The following is a 15743-nucleotide window of genomic DNA, read 5'->3' as shown; positions in this document are numbered from 1 at the left end:
CAGTCTTGCCTACAGTTAGTTGCACATGTGTGAACTCCAATGCCTTGTGCATTGTCAGTTACCTGGACGTATGGGTGTCTGTGCTGACTACGGATACTCACCCTCCTTTTATGTTTCGTTACAGGTTTGGGGGCCATGACACATGATACATGGTATAACCTGGTAGTGCTGGTGTGCTGTCAGGAGGCTTGCAGCAGGTTTCTGTCACTGCACAGACATCGATGTTCTCCATTCTGGGGATGGCCTCGGGAGCTTGCATATTGGGGTGTACACATCTGGCATTGGTCAGCATTTCCCTTATGTTTCTTCCCACTTATGTTTTCTAGGGTGGTGGGTCAGTCTTTTCAGCCTTGCCTACAAAAGGCTCTATGGAGGTGGCAAAGGCCTTATCCAATATTCAGACGCCCAGGGGTAACAGGTGCAGGCCATCCCAAGGACAGCTGCGTGGCTTGTCAAGCATGACATCCCAAGTGGACAGACATTGCATCCCCTTGGAATAACACCAGTAAGTGTGCCACTTGCTATGACTGATCATTCCATGTTTGTACTGTGGCATTACTCTTGGTAAGGGTAGGATGCTGTGAACGGTGAGTGTCATACTGGCCTGGACGACATAATCAGATAGCTCATCTATGTCTCTTTTCATGTAGTCTAGGGCGGTACATCTCAGGTCATTCACACCAGCATGGACTATGACTGCATCATATTTCTACTTGCTTTGGAGTGACCTACATACTTCTGTTATGTGGCATATTGTGGCAGCCTACAGGCAGCTTACTGTACCCTTTCCCTTGTTCAGTCTGGTGTGCGGGACAGCAGTGTGTCTGACTACGGAGTCACCTATTACAACTGTATCAGGCATGTTGTTTCTCCTTCTGGCCTGTGACTGTTTGGCACACCAGCTTTGTGTGCTATGTATTGCATGTGCTATGTTTGGAGGCTGTTTGATTGGGTGTCTGCTTTAGAGGCCTCTGTTGGTGTGCTGTGTTTGTAATTTGTGCCTCCGGGAATGTTTGTCTGTGTTTATGTGTTTGGTTTGCAGTTGTGATAGGTCTATGTGGGACTGTGTTTGTGGTGTGTGTGGTTACCTTCTCCTACTGACTTGTTTTGGGAGTACTGAGCTGAGGGAGCTCAGCCACCAGTTTGGATGGATGGTTGCATCTCTCACATATGTTTGTATTTCTTGGGTGGTGTTGGGGGTTGTCTGTGTACTTGGGGCAGGTGTGACATTGCCTCAGGATTCACGGATTCCACGTGTTGTGGCTGGCCTTAGTGGATTGCATGTGTGGACAGATTTTATTGCCATACTACTGATCAGTGATTACTTCATTGTTCATGTTTGCTCTATCGTGTAGTAGCTTCCACATTCTCTTGCATGATTTCATTATGGCTGGTGTCCACCATGCCAGATTTAGGCACTGTGTCTTGTTTTAATTTAGGAATGCATAATCCAAGCATTCCTGGCAGTGTTGATGGAATGGCTGTATTACAGGTTCTGAGGTGTGGCCCATATTTTGCACCTGCACGGGACCTTTAATGGATTCCACATCAGTTTGGAGGAGTGCAGATATTGCTTAACACATGTTTTCCACTGTGGTTTCCCGGCCAGGGACTGTGGTCAGGATTTGTATATCCAGTGTGATTACTCTATGGTCTGGTTTTACCAGTGAGCAATACACTTCTCATCTTGACATCCAGTACCCATGTTGCTGATTATCACATCCAGTATGCTTACCCCTCTTGTGGGAGTGGTACGTTGTTCCTGGGCCTTTGGGTTTGTGGATTCTATGAACCTTTGTCCAACACTGTTGGAGCTAGTATAATGCTCCCAGTCTATGTCTGGGTATTTGCAGTCACCCAATATAATGTGGGTTTGAGGACTTGATATATTCATGTATTCCAGCATAGGCCGGATGCAGTTCCTGGTGTTGGGACAGTTGTCTGTAGCAGGCTATACACTGGGGGGGCAGTTGTAGCCACTGTTACTTGAGCATGGCTAGTCCATGCTGCTTTTTGTTGTGGTACCAACATGGGGGTGTGGTTATCCTTGAGAATTCTTGCTAGTCACCATCATTTTGTAGCTTGGTCCAAGTTCTGAGGCTGTACAGCACAGTATGAGGTGTAACCTGGTAGTGTTAGGGTGCTGTTGTGAGCCTTGCCTCAGTTTTCTGTTACACCACAGTTATCAACATTCACCATACTGGGTGTGTTTAGACTGCATGCATCTTGCTGATTCAACTTATCCCTTACCTTATTCTTATCCCTTCTGGTACCTCTGGAGATAGGTTTGTGTTTTGAGCCTTGCCTATTCAGGGCGCACTGTGGGTGACAACAGCCTTTGCCAGTATCCATACGGCCTGCACTGATAGGTGCACGCCAGTCCTGGCAGGTGGTGCATCTTGTCATGCTCAGCATGTCATCCCAGACTGGCACACATTGGGTCCCCTTCGGATAACTGCGATACTTCAGGCAATTGTTGCACTTGGTCATCTCATTGTCATGTTGTGGCATGATACTTGGTGAGGGTAGGATGTTAGTCAGGGTCCTAAGGTGTGCATATGGTACTTGGTGTTACATTACTTAACACATAGCATTCATGCCTCAGGTGGTGCAGCAGGGCTGCCTCTGTCGGATGTGCATATTACACTTCCCTGTACATGTTTGAGAGCAGGTTGTGTCACGTTAGGCATCCATTTTACTATATGAGTGAGTCAGAGAGGGGTATCATTCCCAGGGTTCCTACTGAGCCAGTGTATGTGCTATGCGTTGCCTCTTTGCCAAGGCCAGGGCATACTGGGCACGCCTCCTTCTGCCTACTGGGGCAGGCTCAGGTTGTTCCTCCTCCGAGTCACGCTCTGCCTGTGATGGCCTTGGCAATGGTGGGGGGCTGTTTGTCCCTGCCCTATACTGGTCCTGCTGCAGCTGTTTTCGCAGGATCATATTATGTAGCATGGCACATACCATGACAATTTGGGTACATGTAGTTGGTGTGTACTGCAAGGCTCCACCAGATGTGTCCAGACACCGGAACCGTGACTTGAGCAGCCCAAACACACGCTCTATCACATTACGTGTTTGTGCGTGTGCCTCATTATGGCGTTCCTGTTCAGGTGTGTGCACGTTTCTGATGGGTGTCATCAGCCACGGCTCCAGTGCATAACCTGCATCCCCCACTAGGTGTCCGTGTGGGATGTCCCCCTTGGCAAATGTCTTGTACAGCTGCGTCAAATGCCAGATGTGGGAATCGTGATAGCTCCCAGGGCAGCCAGCACACACATTCATTATTATTCCCTGGGCATCACACATGACCTGGCAGTTGATGGAGGGGAAGCCCTTGCGGTTTATGTAGGCCCTACCCCACTCTCCTGCTGGTGCTTTGATGCGTATGTGCGTGCAGTCTATAGCACCCAGTACCTCAGGGTATTCCGCTATTTGCTGGAAGAGACGCATATTGCTGGCCAATACCTCACGGGCATTGGGGAAATATACATGATCACCGACATGTGCTGACATGGCATCCAGGAACTGGTGTAGTACCCTGGAGGTTGATGCCTGTGATATCCCCATCATATCGCCAGTTGTTCTCTGGAAGGTACCTGTTGCTGGTATTCGTAGGCCAACACATACCTTGGTTTCCACTGGGATGGGTTCCCCTCTGTTGGTTCTGTGTGTGAGGCGTGGCCTGCACAGCTCAACAATCTGCTGCAGGAGCTCTCTGTCCACTCTATAGCGCTCTACAATCTCCAGCTCATGTAACCCCTGGTAGGTGACCCTGGGCCTGTACACTCTTCTCCGTCTCCTCACTGTGGGTTGTCTGGCACCTTCTGCATTGTCACCACCCTCAGCAAGTCGCCTATGTCTCATTATGACAGCTATGGCAGCCCCTAGCATTTCTGCTCTGAGTTCAGCTTTTTCAGTTTTCACTTCTATTAGCTTACTCCTGTCTTGCAGTGTCTCTTAATGAGAACATCCTGCACTACTGTTTGCAGAGTTTTAAGTGCTGGGCTGGGCTACTATTCCGCCTGTGTAATTGCCTGCTTCTAATTATTTTCACCTGCTAGCTTCAGCAGTTATCCCTGCTAGCTTCCTATTAATTGTGTTGCTTCCTTTTTCCTCTCTGTTTCCTCAGGGGGGAGCAGGTTGCATACTATGTGGAACACGCTCACAGTGGCTTACACGCGTGCACACATGCTTACACGGTTAAGGATCTTCTTATTCAGGTTTACACGCGCGTACAACCGCGCAAACACTGTTACACGTCTACCAACAGCCTCCTACATCCTCAGACTGCCTTCCACGCGCGCACACCCACGCAAACAGTGTTAAACATCTCCCAACATGCTCCCACATGCTCACACTGCCTTACACGCGCGCACACTGCCTTACTCGCGCTTCATTGCGTGCACACGTGTGCATGCACGGCCAGCAAGAAACTTTGGTCTAGGTAACAGTGTACACCTTCCATTTCTTGTCTTTCCATGACTTCTCTAGTGGCACACCTCTTTCCATGATCTGTGCCTGTCATCTGTCATGTTACACTGGCCTCCAATGAACTGCGTTTCTGTCTACCATTCCACCCTGTGATGTCGCCTATCTCCTACTCTATTCCTCCCCCTTTTCTATCTCTTACACTACTCAGACAGTGCTCATTTGCTATGTGACTGTGGGATTCAGTATCCTAACCCTCATTTACATGAGATTGCCTACTAATGCTTAGTTACATGTCTTAGACTCAGCTTCCCCCCTTAGCAACCACTACACGGTGGCCATGTTGGTTCGTGTCTGCTGGTCCCTGCATTGTCATTCCATGTATTGCATTAAACCCACATTTGTGGGTTTATAACCTTCTTTTTTATAGTTTTATATAGCGCAGCCCGTTTGCGCGGGGCTGCGCTGGGTTTAAACATCGGAAATTTCCGAAAAAAAAAAAACATAATTTTTATATTTTTGCATCGGGTTATCTTGCCAATGGCCACATATTTGGCCATTGGCATGCTACCTGACTCATATGCAACCTTTTTTGGGAGATGACATCGCTCCGTTGTTGATTTTGCAGAGCTGTACTCAGTTGTCAACTGAGTACATTTCTGCAGCTAAAACATCTCCTACACGGACTGGTTTCTACTTCGTGGATCGCTAATATACCTCATTTGCATACCTTTCGGACGTAAGTGAGGTATTTAGCATGTCCACGCCCAGTCCGTGTAAGAGACGTTTTAGCTGGTCTCTTACACGGAGTTTAGGGCTGTTCCTGGATCGCGAGGCTTGCATGAAGTGTTGCACGTCTCTTACACTCCGTGCAAGCCTTCGTGAATCCTGCCCAGTATCTAACACAAATGAAGAGTATGCCCATTATTTTGTTGCATTGTTCATTTCAAAGATGTAAGATCAGAAGAGACAGCATTAGAGTAAGCAAACATTACTTAAATACATTATTTATTTATTTGTTTGCAGTTTGTTGACTGGGAGAGTCCACTGGGCCAGGTGAGCCCCTTTTCAATCAAGGCCTGGGGAGAAAAGCTCCACAATGAAAATTGTATACAAATTCACAAGAAGGATAGCAAAAGCTTCAATACAAAAATCAAAAATGGATTGTACAAAGTGTTAATAGTTTACTCAAAAAACAGTCAGAGATAATTAATACATAATGTTATAGAATAACAGTTAAGATACATAAGCACTATAAACTGATCCTAAAAAGAGAATGTACATTGTGACTAAGTGGCTGGCAGGATGCCAGCCTAAACTAGGGAATGGTAGTTGGAGAGACAGTAGGAGTAAGAGTACTTTGATACTCTGATATCAGCAGCAAAGTTGCAGATAACACTGTAATATAAGAATATGCCACAGTGAACTCCAAATATCTTGGTACATAACTATCTCAGTAGTAACAGTTCCCTGTATAAAACACAGAAGTAAAACATAGGGTTGAGAGGGTGACCTAATGGTTAAGGTGTTTACCTTACAAACACAAGGTGCAGGGTTTGAGTCTCGTAAGAGATAATTGGCTAGGCTTAAAATGACTTGCAAGGGCAGTTAGCCTAGTACTAATTAATGAACAATTGCTGTCAAAACATGATATACATTAACAAAGTTATGGTAGCAATCTCACAATCCAAGCAGCCTTGACAGTCATAAATACTGTCTATAACAGAATCTTTCCAGGAAACTTAAAGACAAGTATGGGATATCACCCTAAGTCCATTATTGATGAAATATGCTAGCTATCATATACATTGATAGAATCCATAAATTTTCTATAGAAAGATGAAGGACAATCACAGTCAGACTACCCACAGGTAACACTAGCTAACACTGGGTGTGGAATGTGTGGGAACACAGGTTACATACAGAACCAAGAAAATTTGCAGATACAAAAGATGTGGGGCATGGGTGAAGAAGAGGTTCACACAAGAAGTATGCTAGAATAGGAACATTTGAGGGAAAGTCACAGGGGAATGGGCAGTTTTTTTTTTTTTTTTTTTTTTTTTGTGGGAATAGGCCTCATTTTTTTATTTTTTTAAGACTAGAAGGGAAGGAGGAGGAGAAGGCTATTACAATAGGTATACTCATAGAACAAATAGCTCAACACATACAAAAGGTTGGGGGAAAAACAGTAAGGACAGGTAAGTTACACAGACAGCACAAAGCACAGCACGGGAAAAGAAACATTGTCAAACAAGGAGGAGATGCATACTAGCCATGGTGAAATGCAGAAAAACATATCTACCTATGCACTGTGGCAGTCATACCTGGATGTGTATGATGAGTGGTAGAAGAGTATTGTAGGTTAATAAATAAGGATCACAGTACACATTGGATAAATAAACCTATACCCAAGTAGTCTGTGAGTAGAGCAACTGTAAGCTAAGCAACATTACGATGAGCAAATGGAGATCTAGGAATGTCAGATAACTCCAAAAGAGGACAGAACCAAAGCTTTGGCCATGTGTGTGAAAGGCAAACAACTAAGCACAGTGTCAAACAGCAGTACTGCAGCAAGGCAGCAAAATGGCTGCTAAATACACAAGTAGGTATACACAACCCAAAGAAATGTGTAATGGAATGCATATATGCAACACACATGCAATGTCAGTGTCAACACACAAGTGTAGGAGCATATATATAACTGCCAGGGACCTAAATGGCATGCACATGAAAGCAATGTCAATGCACATACACACACACCAGTGACATATAAGAATTTGTGCACAAATCTAAGTCTACAGCTTTAAAATAAATATCAGGCTCTGCACATGAGTTTTAACAATGTATACTGGTTAGCACACATTTATAATGAAAACAAGGATGTATTGCAGGCAGTAGCCTGTGATTTGAGTGCAGATGTCCTATATATGTAAAACGGTCATACATTTGGCACATGTTGACCAGGTCAAGAACATAATACATGACAATGGGCAATAACTGCAACAAAGGCAAACATATCTGTAAAATGTACATTATATAAATATGAAGGTGGAAGCCAGGTGGCCAAGCTGAGCCCCCATCAAGGAAGACAATAATAAAGCAGGACAACAAGGTAAGATTACACATTGCCAATACATGGATGCACCACACAGGGTGCTGTCAAAACCAGTCCAAATTGCATTTAAGTAAATGGCAAATGTATGTCACATGGGCAGATGGGCAGACTGCATTGATGATGTCCATCAAAATGAGCATGCATAACTCACACATACACAGTAATGAGAAATCATGTAACATCAACAAGTATAGGTAAGCAAGCTAATAATTTTAATCACATACACATATACTGTTATACCAATGTGGAAAAACAACCGCAGGTATATGTCATGCAACTTGCTCATTACTGAGCAGAGGACACTCCTATGAGCATCATTACAGCATATCAATGATAAGTTAGGGAAAGGTCACATGTAAAAGGTGCAATTGTGTTTCAGCATGGAGCAGACTACATGCAGAGACATATGCAATCATCCATTACTGTGTAAAAATATTGCCAGAAGGTGTTAGCATATGTGAATAAGAATGGATGCAGGAATGTAACATGCAGCAAGCATGGCAAAATGTACTGCAACTGAATAAATTATACATACCACAGTGAATACATTAATGTTAATTTGGCATCCAATGCAGTCAGAAAATGTGGCCTACTCATAGGTATTACATGCCTTCATATGATTCCTACATGGCATCAGCATTGTCAACACATGGCTCACAAAAACACATCATGCCAGTGGGACAGCATAACAACTGTCACCCAAAACACATGGACAATGACATGTCCTTCTGTTGCATATACATGGTATTGCAATACACAAATCTTAACCATACTACTGTGGTAGTGCTGGACTATGGACATGTGTTTTCTGTCAGTTTCCCTCAGTAAAAGTAATAGTTGCCAGAATGCATGGACAGCTAAATGTAGGAAGAAATTGTAATGTGTTAAATTAAAACATAATTAAATGTCAAACAACAATATCTGCATGGTATGTTGGCACATGTAACACAAACATGGCAGCTACATGTTATACATAGTGCACATACAGTCTAATCAATTATATAGCAAACAGCATGCTGGCAGCATTACACAATGGGAGCACATAGATAATGAGTGCCCACATGGGGATGAACATCTTGAATGATCTCTCGAGCTATGTCCATGAAGATGTCATGCAAAGCTCGTACCATGTCCTGGACAAAATTGCCCATCATGTCCCTCATCTGTGTTCAAAATACATCAGTCACAACCTCCCTGATCTGCTCCCAGTAATCATCTCCCTGTAGTTGTTGACATCATCTCCTCCAGTATGAGCAAGCATGATGAATTGTGCAGGTGCAGGTCAGCTTCCACATCATTGTCATGATCATTGCCATCTGCAGATTCTGGCAGCAGCCTGGCATGTGCTTGTCATCTATGTCTTATTGGAAATAGTCCATGGACTCCCATGCTCTGTCAAGATGAATTGCAACATGAGACAGAAATTATATATGTATATCTGATACTATCTGTCTGCATAACATACACACTGTGATACAATGAACAGGCAGGAAAGAGTCCTCATGAAATGTTAAAATATGCTATGATCATAGTCCATATGCAATGTATGTCAGCAACCATAACAATGAAAAGCAAATGTCTATCATGTCACACATTCAGGAAGATCAGAGTTGACCTTAAAATTAAACTGATGTGCATACCTGAAATCTAACATACATTAATTAACATCCTATTCACGTGAGTTCTGCAAATACAAATATGAGACTGATGGTATAGTAGCATACATTAAGTTATTATTTAAACACATTTCAGGTTAAAATGGTGCAAATATTAAGGTCTACTTTTCTTGATCGAAATTTCAAAATCTTGAACAAGAAAAGTAGAAACCCACTTAAGCTAAAGTGCACTACATCGAAAGTGCACTTTTGCAAAAGCCAATTCACTGAATTGGAAAAAAAAAATACTTTAAACACTATTTTGCAGGAGGGCAAGCCCCCTGCAGCCCCCACATCCCCACTACTTAAATATACTAACTCCAAGATTGCACTACAGTGGGGAAAAGGATATATTTCTTTATCCCCACTCTAAGGTGCTTCAGTGACTCCGCTTTTGTGAAAGTGCACTGTCAATATAGTGCACTTTTGCTTAAGTGGGTTCGATCTTCTGTTTGTCGAGAAAGTGTGTTTCGACAAAGAGAAGTAGACCCAAACATTAATAAGTAGCACAATTATAGTCAACAGAATTGCTGTTAGTGAATGGCTCTTCCTACACACAACACCTTCCCTGTGCCACTTAATCTATATTTATGGAAATGTCTGCATAGCTGCCTAGCTTGAGCATTTTCTGGCTTGTTAAACTTGATTTCTGTATTAGTAGCTGTATTTAGAGCACAACCAAAAGCTGTTTGCTGAATTTCCTGTTTGCACTTAATTTTAAATCGTTTTTTTCTTAAAACTTGCATATTTTCTGTCCTTGACCTAGCACTCTTGTGTGGGGTCATTTACTGCACTGTTATAACTTGATATTACTTGTGAACCTCTGCTATCTCTGTAAAAAACAAAAGCAAAAAAAAAAAATCTTGCTTTTTTCCCACTTTTCTGAGAGTTAAAAAAGTTCAGTTACAGGCTTGCTGTTCCTGAACTGTTTGAAAGTTTCTGTGAGGCCATTTTGCTTGGGCTGAAGGAGGGTCTCTCTGTTCATCAGTGGCAGTGACTAACATTGAGCAGCTTCCCTGCCCCCCGTAGAGGTGGTTACTGACTTGAAACTGTAGTTTTATTTTCCCTTTTGGGTCTATTCCTGCTTCTTTCCAGCCCCTGCTATCAAGCACGCTTTAACGTGCTTTTAGCGATGAAGCGGAGTTGCCACTAGAGCAGCATCGGGCAGCGCCGGTTAAACAAGGTTAAACTTTCTGGCTCCAGAAAGTCTGTTCTTCAATTTTTCCCTTAGAACTGCTCTGTTAGGAACCTAAACAGTTTACACCTACACTAAAAAGTGCAGCACTTGTTCCAAATAGCTTTTTCTTCTCAAAAAGCTCAGCACTTGTCTTATAAGCATATCCCTTGTCTTATAAGCATTCTCTTTGCAGGTCAAGCACTCCTATATTATACAAATCTCTCACTAGCAACCCCCCCCAGGAGTGCCCACTTCCCTGCTAAGCCCACTACTTTTCTGTCTCATACTAACTCATAATTCTTTCTAGCATGTCAAAGGGTCAGATGCTGGCGTCCTCTCCTGCCCATTTGGTGAATCTGGGAATTCTGAGACAATGTTACAATTGCCTCATGTACACGGACAACCATCTCCTCCTCCCATGTAACACTAACACTTGTGAGAGATGCAGCTATTTAGCCAGACTGGAGGCTGAGCTCTCTCAGCTCAGGACTGGCAAGACCAGGCAGGAGGAGAAGGCAACTACACACACCACAATACCAGTCTCACATAACTCAACCACACCACTGAATCAAACACATAAACACACTAAGACATACTCGGAGGCTCTGAGTAAAAATTTACCTAAACAGCAGAGGCCTCCAAAGCAGACACCCAAGCAACTGCAAACTCAATACACCACACAAACAACACATAAACAACAAAATCAGTGTGCAAAGCAGTCACTACCCTTAAGGCCAAATACAACACCAAACATACTTGTCATAGATGACTCCATAGTCAGACACACTGATGTCCCGCTCACCAGACTGAGTAAGAAGAAGGTCACAGTAAGCTGCCTGTCGGGCGCTAGAATCCGCCACATAACACAAGCACTCAGGTCTCTCAACAGCAGGTACAAGTACGACTCAGTCATTGTCCACGCTGGTGTCAACGACCTGAGACGTACCTCCTTGGACTACATGAAAAGAGACATTGAGGAGCTCTCTGATTATGTAGCCCAGGAAGGTATGACCCTGACCTTGAGCAGTATCCTACCTTCACCTAGAATGATGCCACAATACAGTGATAAGATGATCAGCTTTAATAATTGGCTTAAATTCTGGTGTCATTCAAAGGGGATCCAATGTCTGTCTGCCTGGGATGACATGCTGGACAAGCCACGCTGCTTCGCAAGGGACGGCTTGCACCTGTCACCCCTAGGCTTCCGGATATTGGCAAAGGCTCTTGCCACCCCCATAGTGCCTTTTTTAGGCAAGGCTCAAATTCTAAACCTACCACCCTAGAACACAAAAAGTAAAAAAACTAAGGGTAATGCTGCTCAATGCCAGAAGTCTAAATCTCAAGATGCACGCACTCGAGGCCCTTCTCAGTATGGAGAACATTGATGTATGTGCTGTGACAGAAACCTGGTTCAAGGCTCCTGAGAGCACCCTAGCACTAGCAGGTTTCACCTCATATCATGCGTTCCGGCCCCAAAATCCGGACAACACCAAGAAAGGAGGGGGGGTGTCCATATTCATAAAGGACACCCACACCTCAAGGTTGGTGGCAACGCACGATGCATCGGAGACCATCCAGGTGCAATTAACCATAGGCAAGACTGCTCTGCAATTTGTAGCATGTTACAGACCACCCTCTCAAACTCAGGAACCTCACATGGCCTTCCTGAAAACAATGGAGGGGATAAATGTATCTCCAAACACCATCATACTAGGTGACTTCAACTACCCTAATATAGACTGGGAACACTACTCAAGCCCAAACACTCTAGCCCAAAGGTTCCTGGAGTTCATAAACTCAAATGCCATGGAACAACTAGTCACCATCCCCACAAGAGGAGAAAACATACTTGATCTCATCATCACGAACATGGGATCACAATGTTCAACACCGAAGTATACCCTCACTGGTGAGATCAGATCATAAACTAATCTCGCTGGAGGTCCTCATCCCGCCCCACCTGAAACAAAAAAGACCACAGTGAAAAACTTCTCAAAAGCCGACTTCACACTTCTAAAAACTAGTGTGGTCTCCTTTAAGGCCCCTGAGCCAGTGGTAAACATTACTCAAACCGCTGAATCACTTACAAATGCCTTCTACCAGCACCTACAGGACTGCATGGATCAGGCAATCCCAAACAAAACTAAGACTCTTTGTACCAAAGGCAAGCGTCCAGTCTGGTGGACCCCAGCCATAAACAAGCTCTACAACAAAAGGAGGAAGCTACTACAAGATAGAGCAAAATCCTTGAAAGGTAAGACACCTTTGATCATTATAAGTAAAAAACTAAGAGCTCTCATAAAATCATCCAAGGCAAATCTTGAGAGAAAAATCGCCAAGGATTCAAAAGACAATCATAAGGCCTTCTTTAGCTATGTTAGAAACCTAGGAGGAAACTCCCAGATATGCTCAGAATTAGTTCAAAATGATGTGAAGATTACTGAACCTACACACATTGCCAACATACTGGCTGACAGGTTCAGTGCAAACTTCTCCCCTCCCCCCCAAAAGGAGAGATATCTATACCAGAGGATTGTAGCCCCCCAAACATCTCCAACGCCCAGGTGAGAACTGCTTTCTCCAAAGCAAAAAACACAGCATCCATGGGACCGGATGGTGTCCCCGGCTGTGTGCTCCATGAACTCAATGAGGAATTAAACCCGCAGTTAGGACAGCTGTTTAATCTTAGCCTCACCTCAGGATACGTACCCAAGGAGTGGCGCACAGCAACTGTGGTCCCGCTTCACAAGGGCGGTGCCTCCACCGACCCTGGAAATTACCGTCCCATTAGCTTGACAAGCCTTATCTGCAAAGCCATGGAGAGGATCATAATGGAACTCATAAATAAAGACATAGGGAACTTGCAGACTTTGGATCCAACCCAGTTTGGCTTTGTCAAAGGCAGATCATGCCTTTTAAACTTGGTTGACTTTTTCGAGACAGTCACCAAGGCCATTGATGAGGGAAAGGCAGTCCATACAGCCTACCTTGACCTGGCAAAGGCCTTCGACACAATACCCCACTCAGGTATCATCAAAAAACTCATCAGCTTGAATGTAAACCCATACATCACAAGATGGGTTGCAAACTGGCTAAGTGACAGAACCCACAGGGTCAGAGTTGCTGGAGCCATGTCAGACTCAAAGCCTGTCACAAGTGGTGTCCCACAGGGCTCAGTCCTGGGTCCACTCTTGTTCGGCATCTACTTTTCTGAAGTACAAGCAAACACAGGAGGGTTATGGCTGACAAAGTTTGCAGATGACTGCAAACTGGGCGCCATAGTCGAAAACAAATCTGACACAGATATCCTTCATAAGGGCCTCACAGAAATGGATAACTGGTGCCAGAGCCATGGCCTAAAGTTAAATGCCAAGAAATGCATAGTCATACCCTTCGGGAAAAACAAGGTTACCCCTAGCTACCATATAGGTGGCAATCCACTGAGCACAGAAGAAGTCATCAGGGATCTGGGGACCCAGGTTGACAGTAGCCTTTCGTTTGACACTCATGTTGCTAAAGTAGTTAGGAAAACCTTCTACATTGCCCACCTGATCATGAAGGGATTCACATCTAGATCAAGGGAGGATATCGCCCCCCTGTACTCATCACTCATTAGACCTATGATTGAGTACAATGTCCCATTCGGAATGTATCTGACCAGACACCTGCAGCAGCTGGAAAGGCCCCAAAAGTTCCTCACCAAAAGGATAAAGGGTCTCAAAAATATGTCTTATGCTGCCCGACTGAAAGAACTCCAGCTCTATTCAGTCTCATACCGCTTGCTCAGAGGTGACCTGTGTCTGACATATAAGGCCATGTCAAACCCTGATTTGATGAATATGCTTCACCTCAAAAAATCTAGATCCCTCAAAACCACAAGGGCGGGAGACTTAAACCTTGACACGGTTATTAATAGAACATGCTGGAGGGACAGATTCATCACCCAGAGACTCCCTATGCTGTGGAACAAAATCCTGGTACATGTGAGGCAGAGCACCTCGCTGGCCTTGTTCAAGAGGAATCTTGACCAATGGATGGGGGATCGCAGATATACCCCAGGGATTACTTCAGTGTCACTGCTTGACAGAGGCACAGCAAAATAATAGGCATTGTTTTATTCAAACTAAAGGGGTGGCGAAAGCCAAATAACTATGGGCTAGGCTTATAAATGCCCTTGGGCAGATAGCCTAGTATGAACCTATGAACCTATGAACCTATGAACAGAACATGATAGGGAGAATGTATCCAATACCAGCATGAGCAGTTCAATCACGTGCATGCAATGGCATGCATAACACAGCTTAGCAGTGGAAATCATAACATGACCTGAACGTTTGATTATTGGTCAACATGAACTATGGCAAGCATACACAAATCAAGCATATGTAACATATCCTGATATTTGAATGGAATCATGCCCAACACTGCTTCATGCCACATTACCATAACTGAAATTTGATAAAATAAAAGCTTGTAAATATCAATATAACATTATTATTGGGACCTGCACTGTTTAATGATGGTGTCTGGCTCAGTAAACTCTCCAGCTGACTGTCTGACACCATGTCATTATTTCCATTGTTTGTTCCACTTGCATGTGCTCCCTGAGTAGTTACATCTATGTGTGAATGTAAATTGTAGTCCTCACATGTAAGGAGTCATATCAATAGGCACCAGTTAAAATTGTTAAAATGAAGACAAAGTGAGATGACAATATTTTGGAAACTATGCAATCCATATCACAAACATCTGAGCCCACTCCAGCATAGGAATACAACAGTAACAAATAGTAATAATATTCAGTCATAACCACAGTCACAGCCTGTGACATATAGGGAATCTTGTGTATGTTACGAAAAGAGTACAGTCTGTCTACAGCTGTATGAATGAACTATCTGCACTTATTAGCAATCAGTAGCCTGCAAAATGCAAACATCCTGATGATGCTTTCTGATTATATTGCAAATAACTGCCTATTGCACACATAACCACAAATACAGGATACAAGCATATTGTCACAAAAACACTCATGGGGTTGTAGACAAGTGCAATTCCAATGTTGAACTGAAGGGTGCACCACACAGACTGGCAACAACAATGTGAACAGTGACATTGCAGACACCCATTCAGTCCATGAACAGACAGACTATTCACAACCGATCAGTCATTAGGAAACATGCCCTGGGATTCAGCATGCTCCATGCAAGAATAGTGTTATTCTTGCATGGAGCATTTTGGGGCCATGCAGGACAGCAGCATGCCTTGCATATTCATGAGGGGGTGCTGTTGTCTACACTACATGGCCACGAAACAAGAACAAGTGCAGGGGGCATGTCCAAGTAGCGCTTGCACAGTATACACACCCCCT

The sequence above is a fragment of the Protopterus annectens genome, chromosome 3.part0 (genome assembly GCF_019279795.1).
Source record: "Protopterus annectens isolate FY-2018-M chromosome 3.part0, PAN1.0, whole genome shotgun sequence".
Lineage (NCBI taxonomy): Eukaryota > Metazoa > Chordata > Ceratodontiformes > Protopteridae > Protopterus > Protopterus annectens.
The sequence above is the reverse complement of the archived record's forward strand: the minus strand, read 5'-3'. Positions refer to the sequence as shown.